Source organism: Bubalus bubalis, chromosome 24 (genome assembly GCF_019923935.1).
Source record: "Bubalus bubalis isolate 160015118507 breed Murrah chromosome 24, NDDB_SH_1, whole genome shotgun sequence".
Lineage (NCBI taxonomy): Eukaryota > Metazoa > Chordata > Mammalia > Artiodactyla > Bovidae > Bubalus > Bubalus bubalis.
This window is the reverse complement of record NC_059180.1, coordinates 34,377,612-34,395,858: the sequence shown is the minus strand read 5'-3', so window position 1 is coordinate 34,395,858 and position 18,247 is coordinate 34,377,612. Positions and strand designations below refer to the sequence as shown.

Here is an 18,247-nt window from a genome sequence, read left to right as displayed (position 1 = left end):
AAAAGTCTCCCAGGGAAAAAACTGAGGCAGGGTTTTCCTTCACTCCAGGTGCCACCTGTAGGGGACACAGCCTGCTGCTTGCAGGGAGGTAGGGCGGAGGCTTGCTCCTCCTCCTCCTCCTCGCCTTCTTTCTCTCTCTCTTTTTTTTTCTTTATATATTTTATTGAAGTGCAGTTGACTTGGGCTTCCCTGGTAGCTCAGATGGTAAAGAATCTGCTTGCAATACGGGAGACCTGGGTTCAATCCCTGGGTTGGGATGATCTCCTGGAAAAGGTCATGGTAACCCACTCCAGTATTCTAGCCTGGAGAAGCCCCATGGACAGAGGAGCCTGGCGGGCTGCAGTCCATGGGGTCACAAAGAGTTGGACATGACCGAGCAACTAAGCACAGTTGACTTACAACACTTCAGGTGCACAGCAAGGTGATTTGTTCATACATATATACATATACTATTTTTGGAATTATTTTCCATTATAGGTTATTACAAGATATGAACTCATAGTTCCCTGTGCTATACAATAAATTTTTGTTGCTTGTTACATATCTATTTTTTTAAATAGATATTAAAATTTAAAATAGATATTAAAATTTCTAGTAAAATAGAAATTTAGTGTTCTATTCATACTAAGTCAAACAAGTGGAATCAATATGTCATAAATTTTTTAGTTAGGTAAAAATTTATATTTTCTAAAATATATATTATACATATGATTTATATATGTATAAGCAAAAACCTTTCTACTCTGCTTGATAAATGCTTGAGAAAGAACATCAAAAAAAAAAAAGAGAGATGGCAAAGTTGGCAAACACAGACTAAATGAAATGGGAGCACTGAATATGAAATTAAAGTGAAACAAACTGGATAAAGGTAATCTGATGCTCCTTCTTGTATAGCTGTCATCTTGTTAGACTGGCAGCGGGTGAGCCTTTATCCCTGGGGGCCAGAGGAACCAGCTCTGGCTCCGAAGGACTGAACTGCCAGACTAGAAACCAAGAAACACTCACTGACTCCTGGGCAGTCCAAGAGCTGATTCACACCCATGGCTCAGCCTCGGCTCTGCACATGTGCCATAAGAGGGGCGCCAGGCTGCAGCGGGGGCAGAAAGGAGACAGAGCAGGCATGTCCGTCCCTACCACTGATCTGCCTTACGCCAAGATGCTCAGGACATCCCAAAGACTGCAATTTTCTTCTCCCTTCAGAGGCTTGCTACAAAGAGAGGGCAGTTTTCAACGTAATAAGCACAAGAACGCCTGGGGTGTTTTTTAAAAAATGCAGATGGGTAGGTCCCCCTTTTTTTAAAAATTATTTTTATTTATTTGGCTGCACCAGGTCTTAGCTGCGGCACAACGGATCTTGTCTCTTCCTTGGGGCACGCAGGATCTTTTTTTCTTTCAGTTGCTGCATCCGGGATCTACGTCCCTGACCAGGGATCACACCCAGGCCCCCTGCATTGGGAGCCCTGAGTCTTAGCCACTGGACCACCAGAGAAGTCCCTGAACTGAGGTTGTATATCTGACTCATTAAGGCCAAGTGGAATCCTTTTCTGGGGAATTTGGAACTGAGACTAAAGAAGAATGTGAATTCTGGACACTTTGAGGCTGCTTGACTCCAGATCCAAGCGCCACTCCTTAACACCTGGGTGGTCCTGAGCACGTTGAGTCTCCTCCCCAGGCTTCAGTTTTCACATCTGTGCAATGGGAATAGTTACATTAGTATCTACCTCATAGGGCTGTTGTAAGGAGAAAATGAATTTACACATAAGGTGCTTTGAACAGTGCCTGGCACACAGTGAGTGCTCGAAATATGTTTGTTGTTGCTGTTGTTATAAGTTAGGATTCTTCTGTTCTAAGGGTTCTAGGCAGCACACAACTTTATCTTAAGTAAAAAAATAGCCATTTGTTGGAAGGAGAGAGGATAGATCAGAGAATCCAAGGAAAAGCAGAACCACCCAGACCCAGGAAGGGAGAGGAGTAGCCCTGGGATCCATGAGGTAGGCTCCACCAGTCTCTCCAGGTACTGCTGCAGGGTGAGCAGACACCAAGATTTAGATTTTAAGACAGATCTAGTCCCAGCACACCCTTACCCTTTGGTACCTCGATCAACAAGCTCAGTCAAGCTGCAAGTAGTGGAGAAAGAGAATTTCCTTTAAATTCAAGGGCCGCAGTTGGAGGATGAGTTCAGAGAAAAGTTTGCTCTGGGTATCACTAATCCATCCAACAGCTTTGCAGAATTAGAGGAAGACCTTCCCAGTGGGTAGATGCAGCCTCACCCTTAATGAATGGCTTGATAAACACAGGAGGGACTAGGGTTCAACCCTCCAGGGGCTTCATTGCTCAGGGGCCCTTGTGCAAGGTGGAACCTGCCTAACCATCCGTGGCCACCCTTCCTCCACTACCAGGCACACAGAGAGGTTGAGAGAAAGACTCTGTGTGGCTAGGACTGAGCTCTGAAGCTGCCACAGTTCCTGGGGTGGTCCAGGAGCACAGGGAGTCAAGCTGGAGAGAGAAAGGAGGCATGCAACTTGCAGACAGAAACTGAGCCAAGATGCTCTTGAAATGCAGATCCGTTCTGTGTTTCTGATGGCTTTCCACTTCTGGACCCTCCTGAGGTCTTTAGGTTCGGCGAGGTGCTCCCATCTCCCGAGTGTGAGCTCTCCCTTTTGCTCAAGCTGGCTGCCTTCCTGCCCCAGCTGACTCTTGACAAGGACGGAGGAAGCATTTGGTTACAGCTGTCATTCTCCTGGGTTGACGGGGAGACATTTTTGCTGAACACCACTGGGAGGTGAGATGCCGATGACATCCAGTCTACTAAAGGGAGTGGCGTGGTGCTGGAGTCCCTGGAGGTAGTGATGAAAAATGATGTCGGATTCTCTGCAGTTGATGGATGAGAATATACCACCTCCACCCCCTGAGCTGCAGCTATTCTAGGAAAGAGGCTCTGGCAGCACTGAGAGAAGCTTCCACAAGGAGGAGCCTCTGCGGGTAAATTAAAAGAGATCCCTTTGATGAGCCCTAAATCAGTCCTGCTAGACCTTCTGACTCCAGGCCTTTCTGGGTCAGAAGGCCCAAGATGATGAGCCATAACCAGCAACACGGTAAATGTGGCACTTTCTCCCTCCCCTGTAACACTCCTCACCCCGGGAATGTGGGGGGTAGGATTATTTTATATCAGGTCTGTGATTTCATAATACTGATTGATCTGCTGTGCAAATACAGGGTAACCTTGTGTAAACTGAAATGTCCCTTCTCTGGTTCACACTACCCTCAGTGATAACATTGATGGGAATGGAGTGAATGATCGCAGTTCCTCGGTGTAATGCTGTGTTGCTGTTGTTGTTGTTTTAGGCTCTAAGGCGTGTCCGACTCTTTTGTGACCCCATGGACCGTAGCCGCCAGGCTCCTCTGTCCATGGGATTTCCCAGGCAAGAATTCTGGAGTGGGTTGCCGTTTCCTTCTCCAAGGAATTTCCCAAACCAGGGATTGAACCCACGTCTCCTGCGTGGGCAGGCAGATTCTTTACCACTGACTGAGCCATCTGGGAAGCCACATGGCAAGAATATCCATGCAAAATAAAGCCAGGCAGCAAGCAACTCAGAGACCAGAGAGAGAGAGAAAAGGAAAGAGAAAGAACTTAGCTCTGAAGTTCCCAGGGGTTTTCACCAATCACTTACCTCCAAACTAACCTCTGTGAGTTTGGGTTTGTACTCAAAGGAGAAAGTCACATCAGGGATTCCAGTTGATGTGATTTTGGAGTGGTCTTCCTCAAGAAAAAAAAGATTTAATCACCATTATAAAATTGTTAGGAAACCAACAGCAGGCCAGGTTTGCTTCAAATGCTATTGTTTGCCAACCCCTGATCTAACGCATCAAAAAACGGACCCTGTAACTTGAAAACACATCACCTAAAATACATTATCCTCTTACACTCAGGTCTTAGGAAGGTAGAAGTAAGGGCCTCCAAAACTCAAGCTTCATGAGCCTCACACTCCCTTAAGATCAGTCATTTCATTTGTTTGCATCTATTACTATTTGAGGTGGTGGTGGTGAATGTTCTCAAGCACTGCCTTATGATTGCATTAGTTTCTGAGTCTGTCTTCAAGGCACCTGACAGCTGGCAAATGGTTAAGAATATTTATACTCTTTCTCTTTTAACTGTACCAAACAAAAAGAGAAAGAAAGAAAAATCTATCCTGCCAGGACTCTCTGTTCTCCTTTGGAAACCAATTTAGCAGTTCCCTGCACTCAGTTGGCTCCCACTAACAACACAGATAAGCTTAATAATAGGTGTGAGGCACGGTGCTAAGTGCTTTAAAGGCATTTTCTTATTTAATCTTCTTGATAACCCTGGGAGGCAGTGTGGGGGTCATTGTTGATTGCCTACTCAGCAACCAGTCTGGCTTTTCTTGAAATTGAGATGCATGTAGCTCACGTGACTGAGGGCCAGCCAATCCCGTCCCCCAGCTTCAAGACTGGGCTCTGATTGGTCTAAACTTGGTAATCCCATTTTGCTGCCTGTGATTGGGTCAGGGATCCAGGCCCAAGCCAATCAGCTTCAGGCATCCCCCAGTGAATGGCTTCTCAGACTTAAATTGGACCAATTAGACTGAAAGGACAGAGTTTTAGTCCATGATTTTGGGCGTGAGTCTCTATTGCTCGGTTGGATATGAACACCAAGGCATGTGGCCTCAGCTACCACGAGAAGTCTTCCAATAGCCACAAAAGAACTGCAACCTTGGTCTGAAAAATAAAAGTTTCTGGGTCCTCTATTCAGCTTCAAGATTAGCCATTTCTGAAGCCCACCCTCCCTCCGGGCTTTTTGCTATGTGAGATGATACATTTTCTTATGGTTGATACACATTTTTGTTCCTTACAGCCAAAGACATCTCACTGATGCATGTAGATATTTTCCCTCATTTTACATTTGAGAGAGCTGAATTCAAAGGTGTTACGTAATGTAAATGAGTCACTCAGCTAGTAAGTGGCAGATCTGGGTCTCTATCACTTCCATGCTAATGCCTTTAATCACGCTGTGTGAGGATTAGCTGGTGCACCCATGCCATGCCCTACTGCCCGCCCCCCACCGCCCCGTTTCTGCAATGCAACTAATGAATAGCAGCAGTAATCATAATGGTATATTATACAATGGTATATAATACTTGGGCTTTCCTGATAGCTCAGTTGGTAAAGAATCTGCCTGCAATATAATATTGGTTTCTACAAACGTTTTTATTTATTTGTTTATGACTGCACCGGCTCTTCCTTGCTATGCAGGGGTACTCTCTAGTTGCCGGTGGCGGGGCTTCTCATTGTGGTGGCTTCTCTTGTGGCAAGGGCTCTCAGTGAATGGGCTTCAGTAGTCCCGGCAGGTGGGCTCAGTCGTTGTGGCACTTGGGTTTATTTGCCCCTCGCCACGCGAAATCTTCATGGACCAGGGATCAAATCCGTGTTCCCTGCATTGGCAGGACTCTCAACTAGGAAGTCCCTATAATACTTGCTGGATGTCTAATACTACATGTCAAGTCCTGTTCAAACTCACCTGTGTTCATTCTTGTAAATAGTTACTATTGTCTCTGTGTAACAGATAAGGAAACTGAGGCACAAGGGTTTGAGCAACTTATCCATGGTCACATAATTGCTCAAGTTCCAACTATGAGTGCTCTTACTCTGCCAAATAGAGAAAATGTAGTTTAGGACCGACTTCAGTTGCCTAAGCCTGGAAACTTGTTGCTATGGATGCCACCATATTCCATCATCTTACAGTCAAGTGGCTTCACTTGTTTGCAAAACCAGCCTAGCTCCTTTAGGCATTTGGAGTTTCCAAACCTTAGGGCATAGCACAGAGGCAAAAAAAAAAAAAAAAAAAATAGTGACCGTTATTTTTCTGTGTCCATTTATCTCCTGGCTAATTTTTCTTGCTGGCTAACTTTTTCCAGTTTGCGTTTGTAGCTGCACCACCACCCACTTCCTTATGTTAGGACTTTAAATGAATTGCATTCTTGGAACATTCACCTCCCTTCTTTCCTCTCCTGTCTGAAGCTCAGGAAACCCAGCTGGCACTAGGTTCATATTTTACTTGTTTCTTCTTGCTTATCATTAACTTAGGCGCTAAAAACCATCCCAAGTCTATAGCCAGTGTCTAAAGGATGCCTGCCACAGGCCCAGCACTGCCCCCAGGGCTTAGCACACATTTCTGGCAACTATCTCTGAGGCAAGTCCTATAATTATCATCTGTCCTTTAGGGATGGAAAAAAAAAACCTGAGGCACAGAGAGATGAAGTAATTTGCCAAGGTCATACAGCAGTATGAAACAGAGCAAAGATTTGAACATAAAAGGTCTGACTCATCACTCATTGTGGTGGACCCTGGTGTTACTATTGGAAGAAGGGAAATCCAATATCAACGCGCTTTCAAGATATTAGTTAATAGGACTTCCCTGGTGGTCCAGTGGTTAAGAATCCACCTGCCAATGCAAGGGACATGGGTTTGATCCCTGGTTGCCGCGGGGTAACTAAGCCTGTGGGCCGCAAGGACTGAGTCCCCTCCCTCTGAAGCCCATACTCTGCAGCAGGAGAAGCCACGGCAGTGAGAAGCCTCACACCACAGCTAGAGAGTAGCCCCCACTCCCCATAGTCAGAGAAAGCCAGTGTGTAGCAACCAAGAGCCAGGGCAGCCAAAAATAAAAATAAATAAATAAATGATTAAATAACATATTGGTTAATAAGACATAACGAATAAGGACCTACTGTATAGCGTAGGGACGTACACTTAATATTTGGTAACACCCTATAAGGGAAAAAAATTCAGAAAAGAAAATTTATCTACCTGCCTATCTATCTATTTAAATCGCTGTGCTTTGCACCTAAAACTAACATGACATTGTAAATCAACTATAGACAATTTTTAAAAAACATGTTAAAGTGAATAAACCTAAACATATATATGTGTGTGTGCATATATATATATATATGTATATATAATTAATATATACATTAAAGCGTGCCAGCCCCCTACTGGGCCCATCTTGTATTTGGTGAAGATTCTATCAAGCGAGGACTCGTATTTCTCAGATCTGATCTTTCCCATTCTGGTCCTTTGCACTCAGCCTGGTTTCCTTAGCATAAAATGCTCTTTGAAGAATTCCTCCTTGGCTCTTCCATTCCTTCAGAGCTGGGCTGTTCAGCACAGAAGCTGCCACTCACACTCGGCTACTGGAAATGGGGCTAGTCTGAACCAAGATGTGCTTGTAAGCATCAAACATACACCAGATTTCCAAGAGTTAGTAAAAAAAGAAAAGCAATTAAAAAAAATTCACCTATTTCTTCTTACTTTGAAAACGTGGCTACTAGAAAATTAGAAATCACATATATGGCTTGCATTATGTCTGTATTGGATGGCATCCATCTAATGCCCCCTCCTCCAAGAAGCCTTTCTGAACCACTCCACACAGAGTAAGCCCTCTCCCCTATAGCTGGATTCTAACCACAGGTATTTATTTTTCTGTCACCTAAAAGTCCAAAAGTGGGCAGTGCTAGGCTCGGCTGAGGTTTCATGGCTCCTAGAAGCCAGACTCCTTCTACCCTGTTGCTCTGCTGGGCACAACCTTTATTACATGGTTAAGACAGGTGCTCCAGCATTCTCCCATCCACCCTGTCTTTTAGGACCCTTCCTGTAAGGGGCACACATGGCTTCAGCTTCCAATCCCATTGGAGAGGACTCAGTCACATGGCCATGCCAGCTGCCAGGAAGCCTGGGATGTTCCGCATGGCACAAGAAAGTGTTAGTCACTCAGTCCTGTCCAAGTCTTTGCAACCCCATGGACTGTAGCCCACCAGGCTCCTCTGTCCATGGAATTCTCTAGGCAGGAATTGTGGAGCGGGTTGCCATTCCCTTCTCTGGGGGATCTTCCCGACCCGGGGATGGAATCTGGGTCTCCCGTATTGCAGGCAGGTTCTTTACCATCTAGCCACCAGGGAAGCCCTGCATGGCCACATGCCCAGCTACGAATTGGGGGGATCTATGACTTTAAAAGAAAGAAGAGCTGTGGGAGGACAATGGACAACGGACAACCTGTATTCTGTCTCCAGTAAACAGTCTCTTCTTTATTTCCCAGAACCGGTCATAATCTGTTATCATTTGAGTTGCTTATCTGCTTCCTTTGGGACACGCTCCCCTCTTTGAATATAAGCTCCGAAAGGACAGAGATTTGTAAATCTTTCCAGCTCTGTGCCCCACTGTTTGATGGACTACCTGGCACAAACTAGGCATGTAGTAAGTGTTTGTTTAATAGATCACTGTTAGCGCCAGATCACTTAGAACAAAGCCATCATGCAGTTCATGAGTAGGGTTTGTAGTATTTTTTCCCACCACAAAGTCAAAGTATTAAAAGAGATAATTTTCCAGATCATTGCTGGATGGGTGGTTGGGCTGGCAGTTTCTCTAACTTCTTTTTTTTTTAATTAATTAATTTTTTATTGAAGGATGATTGCTTTACAGAATTTTGCTGTTTTCTGTCAAACCCCAACATGAATCAGCCATAGGTATACATATATCCCCTCCCTTTTGAAACTCCCTCCCATCTCTCTCTCTCTCTCTTTTTTTTTTAATGTGTATTTATTTGGATTCCCAGATGGCTCAGTGGTAAAGAATCCACTTGCAATGCAGGAGACTTGGGTTTGATCCCTGAGTCAGGAAAATCCCCTGGAAAAGGGAATGGCAACCCACTGCAGTATTCTTGCCTGGAGAATCCCATGGACAGAGGAGCCTTGTGGGCTACAGTCCATGGGGTTGCAAAGAGTCGGACACAACTGAGCATACACACATATTTATTTATTTTTATTTATTTATTTGGCTGCGGTCTTAATTGAAGCATATGAGATCTTTGTCTTTGTGATGGTATGCAGGATTTTTTTTTTTAGTTGTGGCATGTGAGATCTTTAGTTGCAGCATGGGAACTCTTAGTTGTGGCATGTGGAATCTAGTTCATTCCCTGCTGGGCCCCCTGCACTGGGAGCATGGAGTCTTAGCCACTGGACCACCAGGCAAGTCCTACTAACTTCCTTTTAATACTAAACCTAATACCTTTTAATACTAAACCAGTGTATTGCCTGCCAGGCACAGTAGCCTGCACCTATAGTCCCAGCTACTTGGGAGGCTGAGGCTGGAGGATCTTCAAGACCAGGAGTTCTGGGCTGTAGTGCATTATATCTTGTTATTTTGGGCTCCCCAGGTGGCTCAGACAGTAAAGAATCTGCTTGTAATTCAGGAGACCCAGGTTTGATCCCTGGGTCAGGAACATCCCCTGGAGAAAGAAGTGGCAACCCACTCCAGTATTCTTGCCTGGAAAATCCCATGGACAGAGAAGCCTGGTGGGCTACAGTCCATGGGATCACAAAAGAGTCAGACTCAATTGAGTAGTTAACACTTTCACTTGCAGTGTATGGCCCAAGTGAGCTGTTTCCAGGAAAAATGAATCCTTTGAGTGGCTAGGGTGCTAACACTCTCAGATCAGATCAGTCGCTCAGTCATGTCGGACTCTTTGCAACCCCATGAATCACAGCACGCCAGGCCTCCCTGTCCATCACCAACTCCCGGAGTTCACTGAGACTCACGTCCATCGAGTCAGGCAGACAGCTCTTCAAATGTTCCCTGGAATTAATGTGACAACCCAACAGCTCCCTAAATGCCATTAGCTCCTTTCCAAAAATCTCCCGGTGTTGTCAGCTGTTTGCTCCGATGCAAATCCCCATGACCGTCACTGGAGGACTTCTCTCTTTTCTGATTAGTATGGAGAAGATATGGCTGTGACGTCCCACAGACCTGGACTCACATCCTGCCTCCCCTTTGACTCCCTGTGTGAGTGAGTGAGCGAGTGAAGTCACTCAGTCGTGGCCGACTCTTTGCGATCCCATGGACTGTAGTCTAACAAGCTTCTCTGTCCATGGAATTTTCCAGGCAAGAGTACTGGAGTGGGTTGTCATTTCCTTCTTCAGGGGATTTGCCTGACCCAGGGATCAAACCCAGGTCTCCTGCATTGCAGGCAGACGCTTCTGAGGCAAATTACTTAACTGCTCTGGCCTTCATTTCCTCATCTGTAGAATGGGGATAATAACACCCACCTGATAGGGAGGCTGGGTGGAGAAGAGGAGACAATGATTGACTTCAGAACAAAGCAGGGTGTGTACACTCACCGCTTTTCTCTCTGTTATTACTTTGGCTGTATTCACCCTTCCATCTGGCCAGGCTGGTCTGATGACCACACCCATTCCTGCCACTAACAGCAGTGATCCTGAGAATGATGAAAACGACTCTTATTTATTAAGGCTTTTTCGGTACCAGGCACTGTCACGGTCACATTATAACTTTTCTGGGATCTTCCTCCATTAAAAAAAAAAAAAGACTATATTTTGTGACTGTGTTGGTATTAAAGGCAAATACAAGGCATGCAGGATTCTATTCTTTTTTCCCTCTGATATTAAAATTATTTCCATGGGCCCTTACCCAACAGCATCCACAGCAGGAAGGGAGAGTCAGCCGTAATTACAGCCACTTTCTCCTTATCCTTGTCTTTATATCAGAATGGGAAAGGTTTCCCAGACCAGCCACCCACCCGCAATGGACTCCCCATTATGGTTCATTGGCCAGAGTTGGTTCCCATCAGCAAATCATTTCCTGTTAAAGAAGAACTGAACTGCCATGACTGGCTTAGACCAGTGGTTTTTGGTCTTAGCTGCCTCATAGTATCACCTGGGTATTTTTAAAAAGATTATTGTGTGATGCCAGAGGTGGTTAATTTTTTTTAATTTTATTTTGGCTGTGTCGCAGGGCGTGTGGGATTTTAGTTTCCTGATCAGAGATCAAACCCGCACCTCCTGCATTGGAAGTGCAGAGTCCCAATCACTGAACAGCCAGGGAAGTCCCTAAGTCCCTAAGCTTTTAAGAAATGCACGCCCTGAGTCCACCCACAGGTCAATGACATGACAAGGGCTTTGAGTGGGGCCCAAGGTTTTGGCATACTTGAAAGGATTGCTTCCCCAAATAATTCTAAATTACAGCCAGAGTTGAGAACCACTGACTTAAACCGGGGTCAGCAAACTGTTCTACAAAGGGCCGGATCCTGAATATTTTTAGCTTTGTGGGCCATGGTTTCTCTTGCAAGTAGAGAGCTCTGCCATTGTAGTCCAAAAAGTAGCCACAGACAATCTGAAATGAATGGATGTGACCATGTTCCAATAAAACTTTATTTGTAAAGACAGGTGGCAGGCTGTCATAGAAGAAAGAGATGTGACGATGGAAGTAGAGGTTGAAGTAACGTGATTAGGATGGGGAGGAGTCACAGGTCAAGGAATTCAGAACTGAAGGGGGGGCAGAGACACCCCTACCCCCAGGACGTTCCTCTGGGTCTCTTGGCACCGCCGCCCTAGACTGTCATTAGCCTGACTGGATCAGATGCCAGTGGAAGCTCTGGACTGGGGTGGAGGTGTTACCTGCAGTCCTGGGGCTTTGGAAACCTGCTATTCATGCCCCCTGGGGGCGGGGAGGGCAGGCCGTGCGCCCTCTAGTGGCCACTGGGAGGAAAGAGTCAGAGATTTGGGAGCTGGGTCCCCACTGGGTGCCGAAACTCAGACTCACCTGTTCTTGCCCTTGTTGTTGTTTAGTTGCTAAGCCGTGTCCGATTCTTTGTGAGCCCATGGACTGTAGCCCACTAGGCTCCTCTGTCCATGGAATTCTCCAGGCAAGAATATTGGAGTGGGTTGCCATTCCCTTTTCCAGGGGATTTGCCTGACTCAGGGATTGAACCCAAGTCTCCTGCATTGTCATTTCCTCCTCCAGAAGATCTTTCTCGATTCAGGGATCGAAACCTCATCTCAGTGCCTCCTGCATTGGTACGTGGGTTTCTTTACCACTCAGCCACCTGGGAAGCCTTCATAGGTGGTCTCTAGGAGCTGGAAAAGGCAAGGCAAGGAATCCTTTCCCAGAGCCTCCAGAAAGGGAGGCACCAGGCACAGCTTGATTTTAGCCCTTTTGTTGGGTTATTGTTTGGTTGCTGAGTTGTGTCTAACTCTTTGTAACCTCATGGACTACAGCATGCCAGGCTTCCCTGTCCTTCACCATCTCCCCAAAGTTTGCTCAAGTTCATGTCCATTGAGTCAGTGATGCTCTCTAACCATCTCATCCTCTGCTGCCCTTTTTTCCTTCTGCCTTCAATCTTTACCAGCATCAGGGTCTTTTCCAATGAATTGACTCCTCGCATCAGGTGGCCAAAATATCAGAGCTTCCGCCTCAGCATCAGTCCTTCCAATGAATATTCAGGGTTGATTTCCTTTAGGATTGACCGATTTGATCTCCTTACAGTCCAAGGGATTCTCAAGAGTTTTCTCCAGCACCACAATTTGAAACCATGAGTTCTTTGGCGCTCAGCCTTTTTTTAATGGTCCAACTCTCACATCTGTACATAACTACTGGGAGACTATTTAGAGAGATCTATCTTGCAGTTCTGACTTCTAGGACTGTAAGATAATAAATGTATTGTTTGAAGCCACTAAATTTGTGGTGGTTTGTTTCAGCAACAACAGGACACTAGTACACCATCTCACATCTAGTCCCTAACCAGACTTCCCTGTGAGCCACACCTCCAGTATCTGTTCTCTAGACAGGTCCCTCCCACACTGAATCTGCAAGACCTGGGACCTACAACAGATGATGACATATGAGATGCTTGTCAGCTTCACACCCAAGCATCAGAAGACTTGTCAGCTCTACTTTTGGGCTTTTGAGAGTCCCAGGATGCAGTAGATAAAGCTGGAGGGGGCCACATGGAGAAGATAAACCCTGAGGCAGCTTGGAGAGGAGCAGTGCCCAGCCTTCCCAGGTCCTCTTGAAGCCTCCAAGATGACTCCATCCATTGGACTGCAACAGCCTGAGAGACCCCAAGCAACATCAGCTGTGAAATAGCCTCGTGAGGCCACCAACAGAACCGAGGGGATAATAACATGGCTGTTTCAAGCCACTGTCCAATTTTATCAAATATGAATTGAAGCCCTCCTATGCTGGGTGCTAGAGAAACATAGTAAAGAATCCACCTGCCAAAGCAGGAGATGCAGCTTCAATTCCTGAGTCAGGAAGATCCCCTGGAGGAAGAAATGGCAGCCCACTCCAGTATTCCTGCCTGGGAAATCCCATGGACAGAGGAGCCTGGAGGGCTACAGTCCACAGGGTCACAAAGAGCCGGACACAACTTAGGGAGAAAACAACAACAAAGGGAATCGTTATCTCACACCAGTGTGCTAAATATCACCTCCACTTAAAAAAATTTATTTAATCTTGGTTGCACCGGATCTTTATTCTGAGCGCAGCCTTTCTCCAGCTGTGGCAAGCAGGGGCTACTCCCTAGTTTCAGTGTGAGGGCCTCTCATTGCATTGGCTTCTCTTGTTGCAGAGCACGGGCTCTAGGCACGCGGGCTTCAGTAGCCATGGTGCCCAGGCTTAGCTGCCCCGAGGCAGGTGAGATCTTCCTGAACCAGGGATCGCACCAGTGTCCCCTGCATTGGCAGGCAGATTTTTTACCATTGGATTACCAGTAAAGTCCTACTTAAAAAATTTTTTTTATTTATTTGCCTGCACCTGGTCTTTGTGTTCATTGCAGCATGTGGGATCTTTAGTGGGGGCATGCAGACTCTTAGTTGGGACGTGTGGAATCGTCCCCTGGCCAGGGATCGAACCTGCATGCCCTGCATTGGGAGCAAGAGGTTTTAGCTTCTGGACCACCAGGGAAGTCCCCACCTCCACTTTCAAAACGAAGAGACGGAGGCCGTGAGAGGGGGGCAACCAGCTGCTGGTAGATGAGGGAGCTGAACTTGAACCTGAGTCTTTCTGACTCCGGAGGCCCTTTGCACTTCCCAGTACCACCTCTCCTGCAGGCTCCTTAGGTTACACTCAGAGGCTTGGGTCAGTCCCTGTTCCTGCCTTGACTGCACCGCAGGCCGCCATGTTGGATGAAGCAAACTCATGGCTACACTCCTGCCCTTTCCCTTCTCTCCCTTTCAAGTCTCATACGAGAAGCAGGGTAATTTACAGTAAATGAAAACCAGGACGTGTACAGGAAGGGTAGGCTGATCCACCACAGGGCTATTCTAGCCTGTAATGTACCTGTGAGCTCTCAGACGCAGCCACACTGTCTGCAGAGGGGCTGGGAGGGTTTCAAGCTGCCCTGTGGCTGCTCCGTGGGGGTCAAGGCTCAGGAATGCAGAATCGAGGTGGGGGGGCAAAGTTACCCCCTCACCCCACCCCAGGGTGCTCCTCTGGGTCTGCTGGCACTGCGGGCCCCAGACTGTCATTAGCATAGCTGGATCAGATGCCAGCGGAAGCTCTGGAGGGAGGTGGGGGTGTTATCTGCAGTCCTGGGGCTTTGGAGAGCCTGCTGTTCGTGCTCCGCCCCCCGCCCCACTCCGGGGCGGAGAGGGCCCCCCGTGCTGAATCACTAGCCAGTGCCCTGACCCCAGCGGCCAGGGCTGTGCCAAGGTTCAGCTGACTGGGGCCTTTGCGCCCTCTAGTGGCCCAGCAGAGACTCAGCAGCTCAGCAGAGATTTGGGAGTTGGGTCCCCCATCTGGTGCGGAAACTCACACTCTCCTGTTCTTGCCCTTGTTGTGGTTTAGTCGCCAAGTCGTGTCCGACTCTTTGCGACCCCATGGGCTATGGTCCACCAGGCCCCTCTGTCCATGGGATTTTCCAGACAAGAATGCTGGAGTGGGTTGCCGTTTCCTTCTCCAGGGGAATCTTCCGCACCAGGAATCAAACCCACATCTCTTGAATCTCCTGCCCGGGGAAGGTGGATTCTTCACCAGTGTGCACTATCAGGTAAATAAAAGAGATAACCCAGAAGAATGGATCCCAGTTAGGCATCTCTTTTACAAGAAAGATGGTGGGGGGAAGGATATTGGGAGATTGGGGTTGACATATACACACTGCTGCTGCTAAGTCGCTTCAGTCATGTCTGACTCTGTGCGACCCCATAGACGGCAGCCCATCAGGCTCCCCCGTCCCTGGGATTCTTCAGGCAAGAACACTGGAGTGGGTTGCCATTTCCTTCTCCAATGCATGAAAGTGAAAAGTGAAAGTGAAGTTGCTCAGTCGTGTCCGAATCTTAGCGACCCCATGGACTGCAGCCCACCAGGCTCCTCCGTCCATGGGATTTTCCAGGCAAGAGTACTGGAGTGGGGTGCGATTGCCTTCTCCTCACATACACACTACTATATATAAAATAGGTGATTAATAAGGACTAATTTATAGCACAGGGCTCTCTACTTGATACTCTGTCATGACCTAGAGGTGAAAAGAATCTAAAAAAGAGCTGATACACGTACATATATAATTGATTCACTTTGCTGTACGGCAGAAACTACACAACATTGTAAAGCAACATTACTCCAATAAAAATAAATTAAAAAAGGTAAACCAGAAGAATGGTGGTGCTGAATAAACGCAGATGTGCATGGCCTTGTCAGATCAATGTGCCCTGGCCATGTTAGCTATAAAAGGAATCTTGTTTTCTCACTAAAATGAGAAAATACTGGAGTGGTTTGCCATTTCCTTCTCCAGGGGATCTTCCTGACCCAAAGATCGAACCCAGGTCTCCTGCACTGCAGGCAGATTCTTGACTGACTGAACTACCAGGGAAGCTTATCATATTTTAGAGCCATTTAAAGTTCATAGCAAAAACAACAATAACAAAATTCGCAGCAAATTTGAGGGGAAGGTACGGAGATTTCCCACATGCCCTCTGTTCATGTACCGAGGCTTTTTGTACTTGCCTGGCCTCTCCCACTCTCAGGAGCTCCCCTTATCCAGAGTGGTGTATTTGTAACATTCAAACTGACCTGAACACATCATCACCCAAAGTTCATCCTCTACATGATGGTTCACGCCTGGTGTTGTGCTTGCTATGGGTCTGGACAAATGTTACGTGACATGTGTGTGTAATTCTAGTATCATATAAAGTATTTTCACTGCCTTAAACATCCTCCACGCGCCACCGACTCATCCGTCCCTCCCTCTCCTCTCATCCCCGGCAACCACTGCTCTTGGTCCCCGTAGTTTTGCCTCTTCCAGAACGTCATATACCTGAACCCCTACAGTACGTGGTCTTTTCAGAATGGCTCCTTTCACTTAATAATATGTGTCTAGGGTTCCTCCGGAGAAGGCAATGGCAACCCACTCCAGTACTCTTGCCTGGAAAATCCCATGGATGGAGGAGCCTGGTAGGCTGCAGTCCATGCAGTTGTGAGGTCGCTGAGTCGGATATGACTCAGGGACTTCAGTTTCACTTTTCACTTTCATGCATTGGAGAAGGAAATGGCAACCCACTCTAGTGTTCTTGCCTGGAGAATCCCAGGGACGGGGGAGCCTGGTGGGCTGCCGTCTATGGGGTCGCACAGAGTCGGACACAACTGAAGTGACTTAGCAGCAGCAGCAGCAGCAGGTTTCCTCCATGTCTTGTCTTTTCTTGATTTTTCTTTTTTTATTGACGTATAGTTGATTTCACAATATTGCATTAGGTTCAGATGTATAAGATAGTGACTCAACCATTGGATAGATTATATATTCCACTTAAACTTGTTATAAATTATTGACTCTATTCCCTGTGCTGTACAATATATCATTGCAGCCTATTTATGTTTCCTGCATGATTTTCCATAGCTTGATAGCTCATTTCTCTTTGGCGCGGAATGAAATTCCATTGTCTGGATCGGCCACAGTATATCGATTCATTCTCCTACTGAAGGACAGATATCTTATTTGCTTCCAGGTTTGGGCGCTTATGAATAAAGCTGCTATAAAAATCTGTGTGCAGGTTTCTGTATAGACTTAGCTTTTCAGCTTTTTTTGAGTAAATACCAAGGAGTCAGTTTGCAGAATCATCCAGTAAGATTATAGATTATATTTAGTTTTTTTTTTTTTAAGAATATGTTTAGTTTTGTAAGAAACCACCAAACTGTCTTCCAAAGTGTCCATAGCCTTTAGCATTCCCACCAGCAATGAATTGTTGCTGCACACTCTCACCAGCATTTGGTATTGTCAATGTCCCGGATTATGGCCATTCTAATAGGTGTGTAGTGGTATCTTGTTGTTTTGCTGTTGTTTTTCACTGTAAAATTGAAGAGGATTCTTTTTTTTTTTTAAGATTATTTTATTTTTATTTTTTGGCTGCACCACTCAGCCTGTGGGATCCTAGTCCCCCGACCAGGGATCAAACCTGTGAGCCCTGCATTGGAAACACAGATTCTTGACCACTGGACCACCATGGAAGTCCCTCTTTGTGTGTGTGTGTTTTTCTTTTAAAGGTTTATTTATTTATTTATTTTTGGCCGAACTGGGTCTTCATTGCTGCAAGCAGACCTTCTCTGGTCGTGGAGAGTGGTGGCCACTCTGCAGTCGCAGTGCATGGGTTTCTGATTGCAGCGGCTGCTCTTTTTGGGCAGCGCGGGCTCCAGGGCTCACCGGCTTCAGAAGTTGCAGCTCCCGGGCTCTAGAGCACAGGCTCAATCGCTGTGGCACACCAGCTCAGTTGCTCCATGGCATTTGGGATCTTCCTGAATCAGGGCTCAAACCCATGTCTCCTGCTTTGGCAGGCAGACTCTTTACCACTGAGCCACCAGGAAAGCCCTCAAGATGGATTCTTATGACTAAGAAAAAAATGAAAACCAAAAACGCCTTAGTTGACGACAAGGGAAACTTTCCCTCGATACATGACTTTCTTTTTTAAAAATGGTCTCCCATCAGCTGAAACATATCTTAACCTGGAACTCATGAACCGCTTGCATCTCCTATTCAGTTGTTTGTGCGTGTTTGGGAAAAAAGAGGGTCTATAACTTTCTTTGTGTGTGTGTGTGTGTGTGAGGGGGTGTTCTATAACTTTCCTTGTAGCTCAGTTGGTTAAGAGTCTGCCTGCAAAGCAGGAGGCCCGGGTTTGATCCCTGGGTTGGGAAGATCCCCTGGAGAAGCGAATGTCTCTCCACTCCAGTGTTCTTGCCTGGAGAATCCCATGCACAGAGGAGCCTGGCAGGCTACAGTCCGTGGGGTCGCAAGAGTCAGACACGACTTAGCGACCAAATCACCACGACTATAACTATCAGCCGCTACCAGCAGGGGGATCTCTGACTCCACCCCTTCCCAAACACAAATTGCTGAAATTTCTCGTTCCTTAGCACGGTCTCCGCCACCCTCAAGATCTAGCCTGTTCCTACCTCTGTT

General features: G+C 46.6%; 1 long non-coding RNA gene across 1 annotated transcript; it reads right to left on the bottom strand.

The window, feature by feature from the left end:
• Positions 1-966: 966 nt before the first annotated feature.
• Positions 967-4,396, bottom strand: LOC123331515. Its single transcript, XR_006548177.2, has 3 exons — positions 3,672-4,396; positions 2,085-2,837; positions 967-1,688 (listed from the first exon to the last, which is right to left on the bottom strand). It is a non-coding gene; the product is annotated as an uncharacterized LOC123331515 (long non-coding RNA).
• Positions 4,397-18,247: the final 13,851 nt, after the last annotated feature.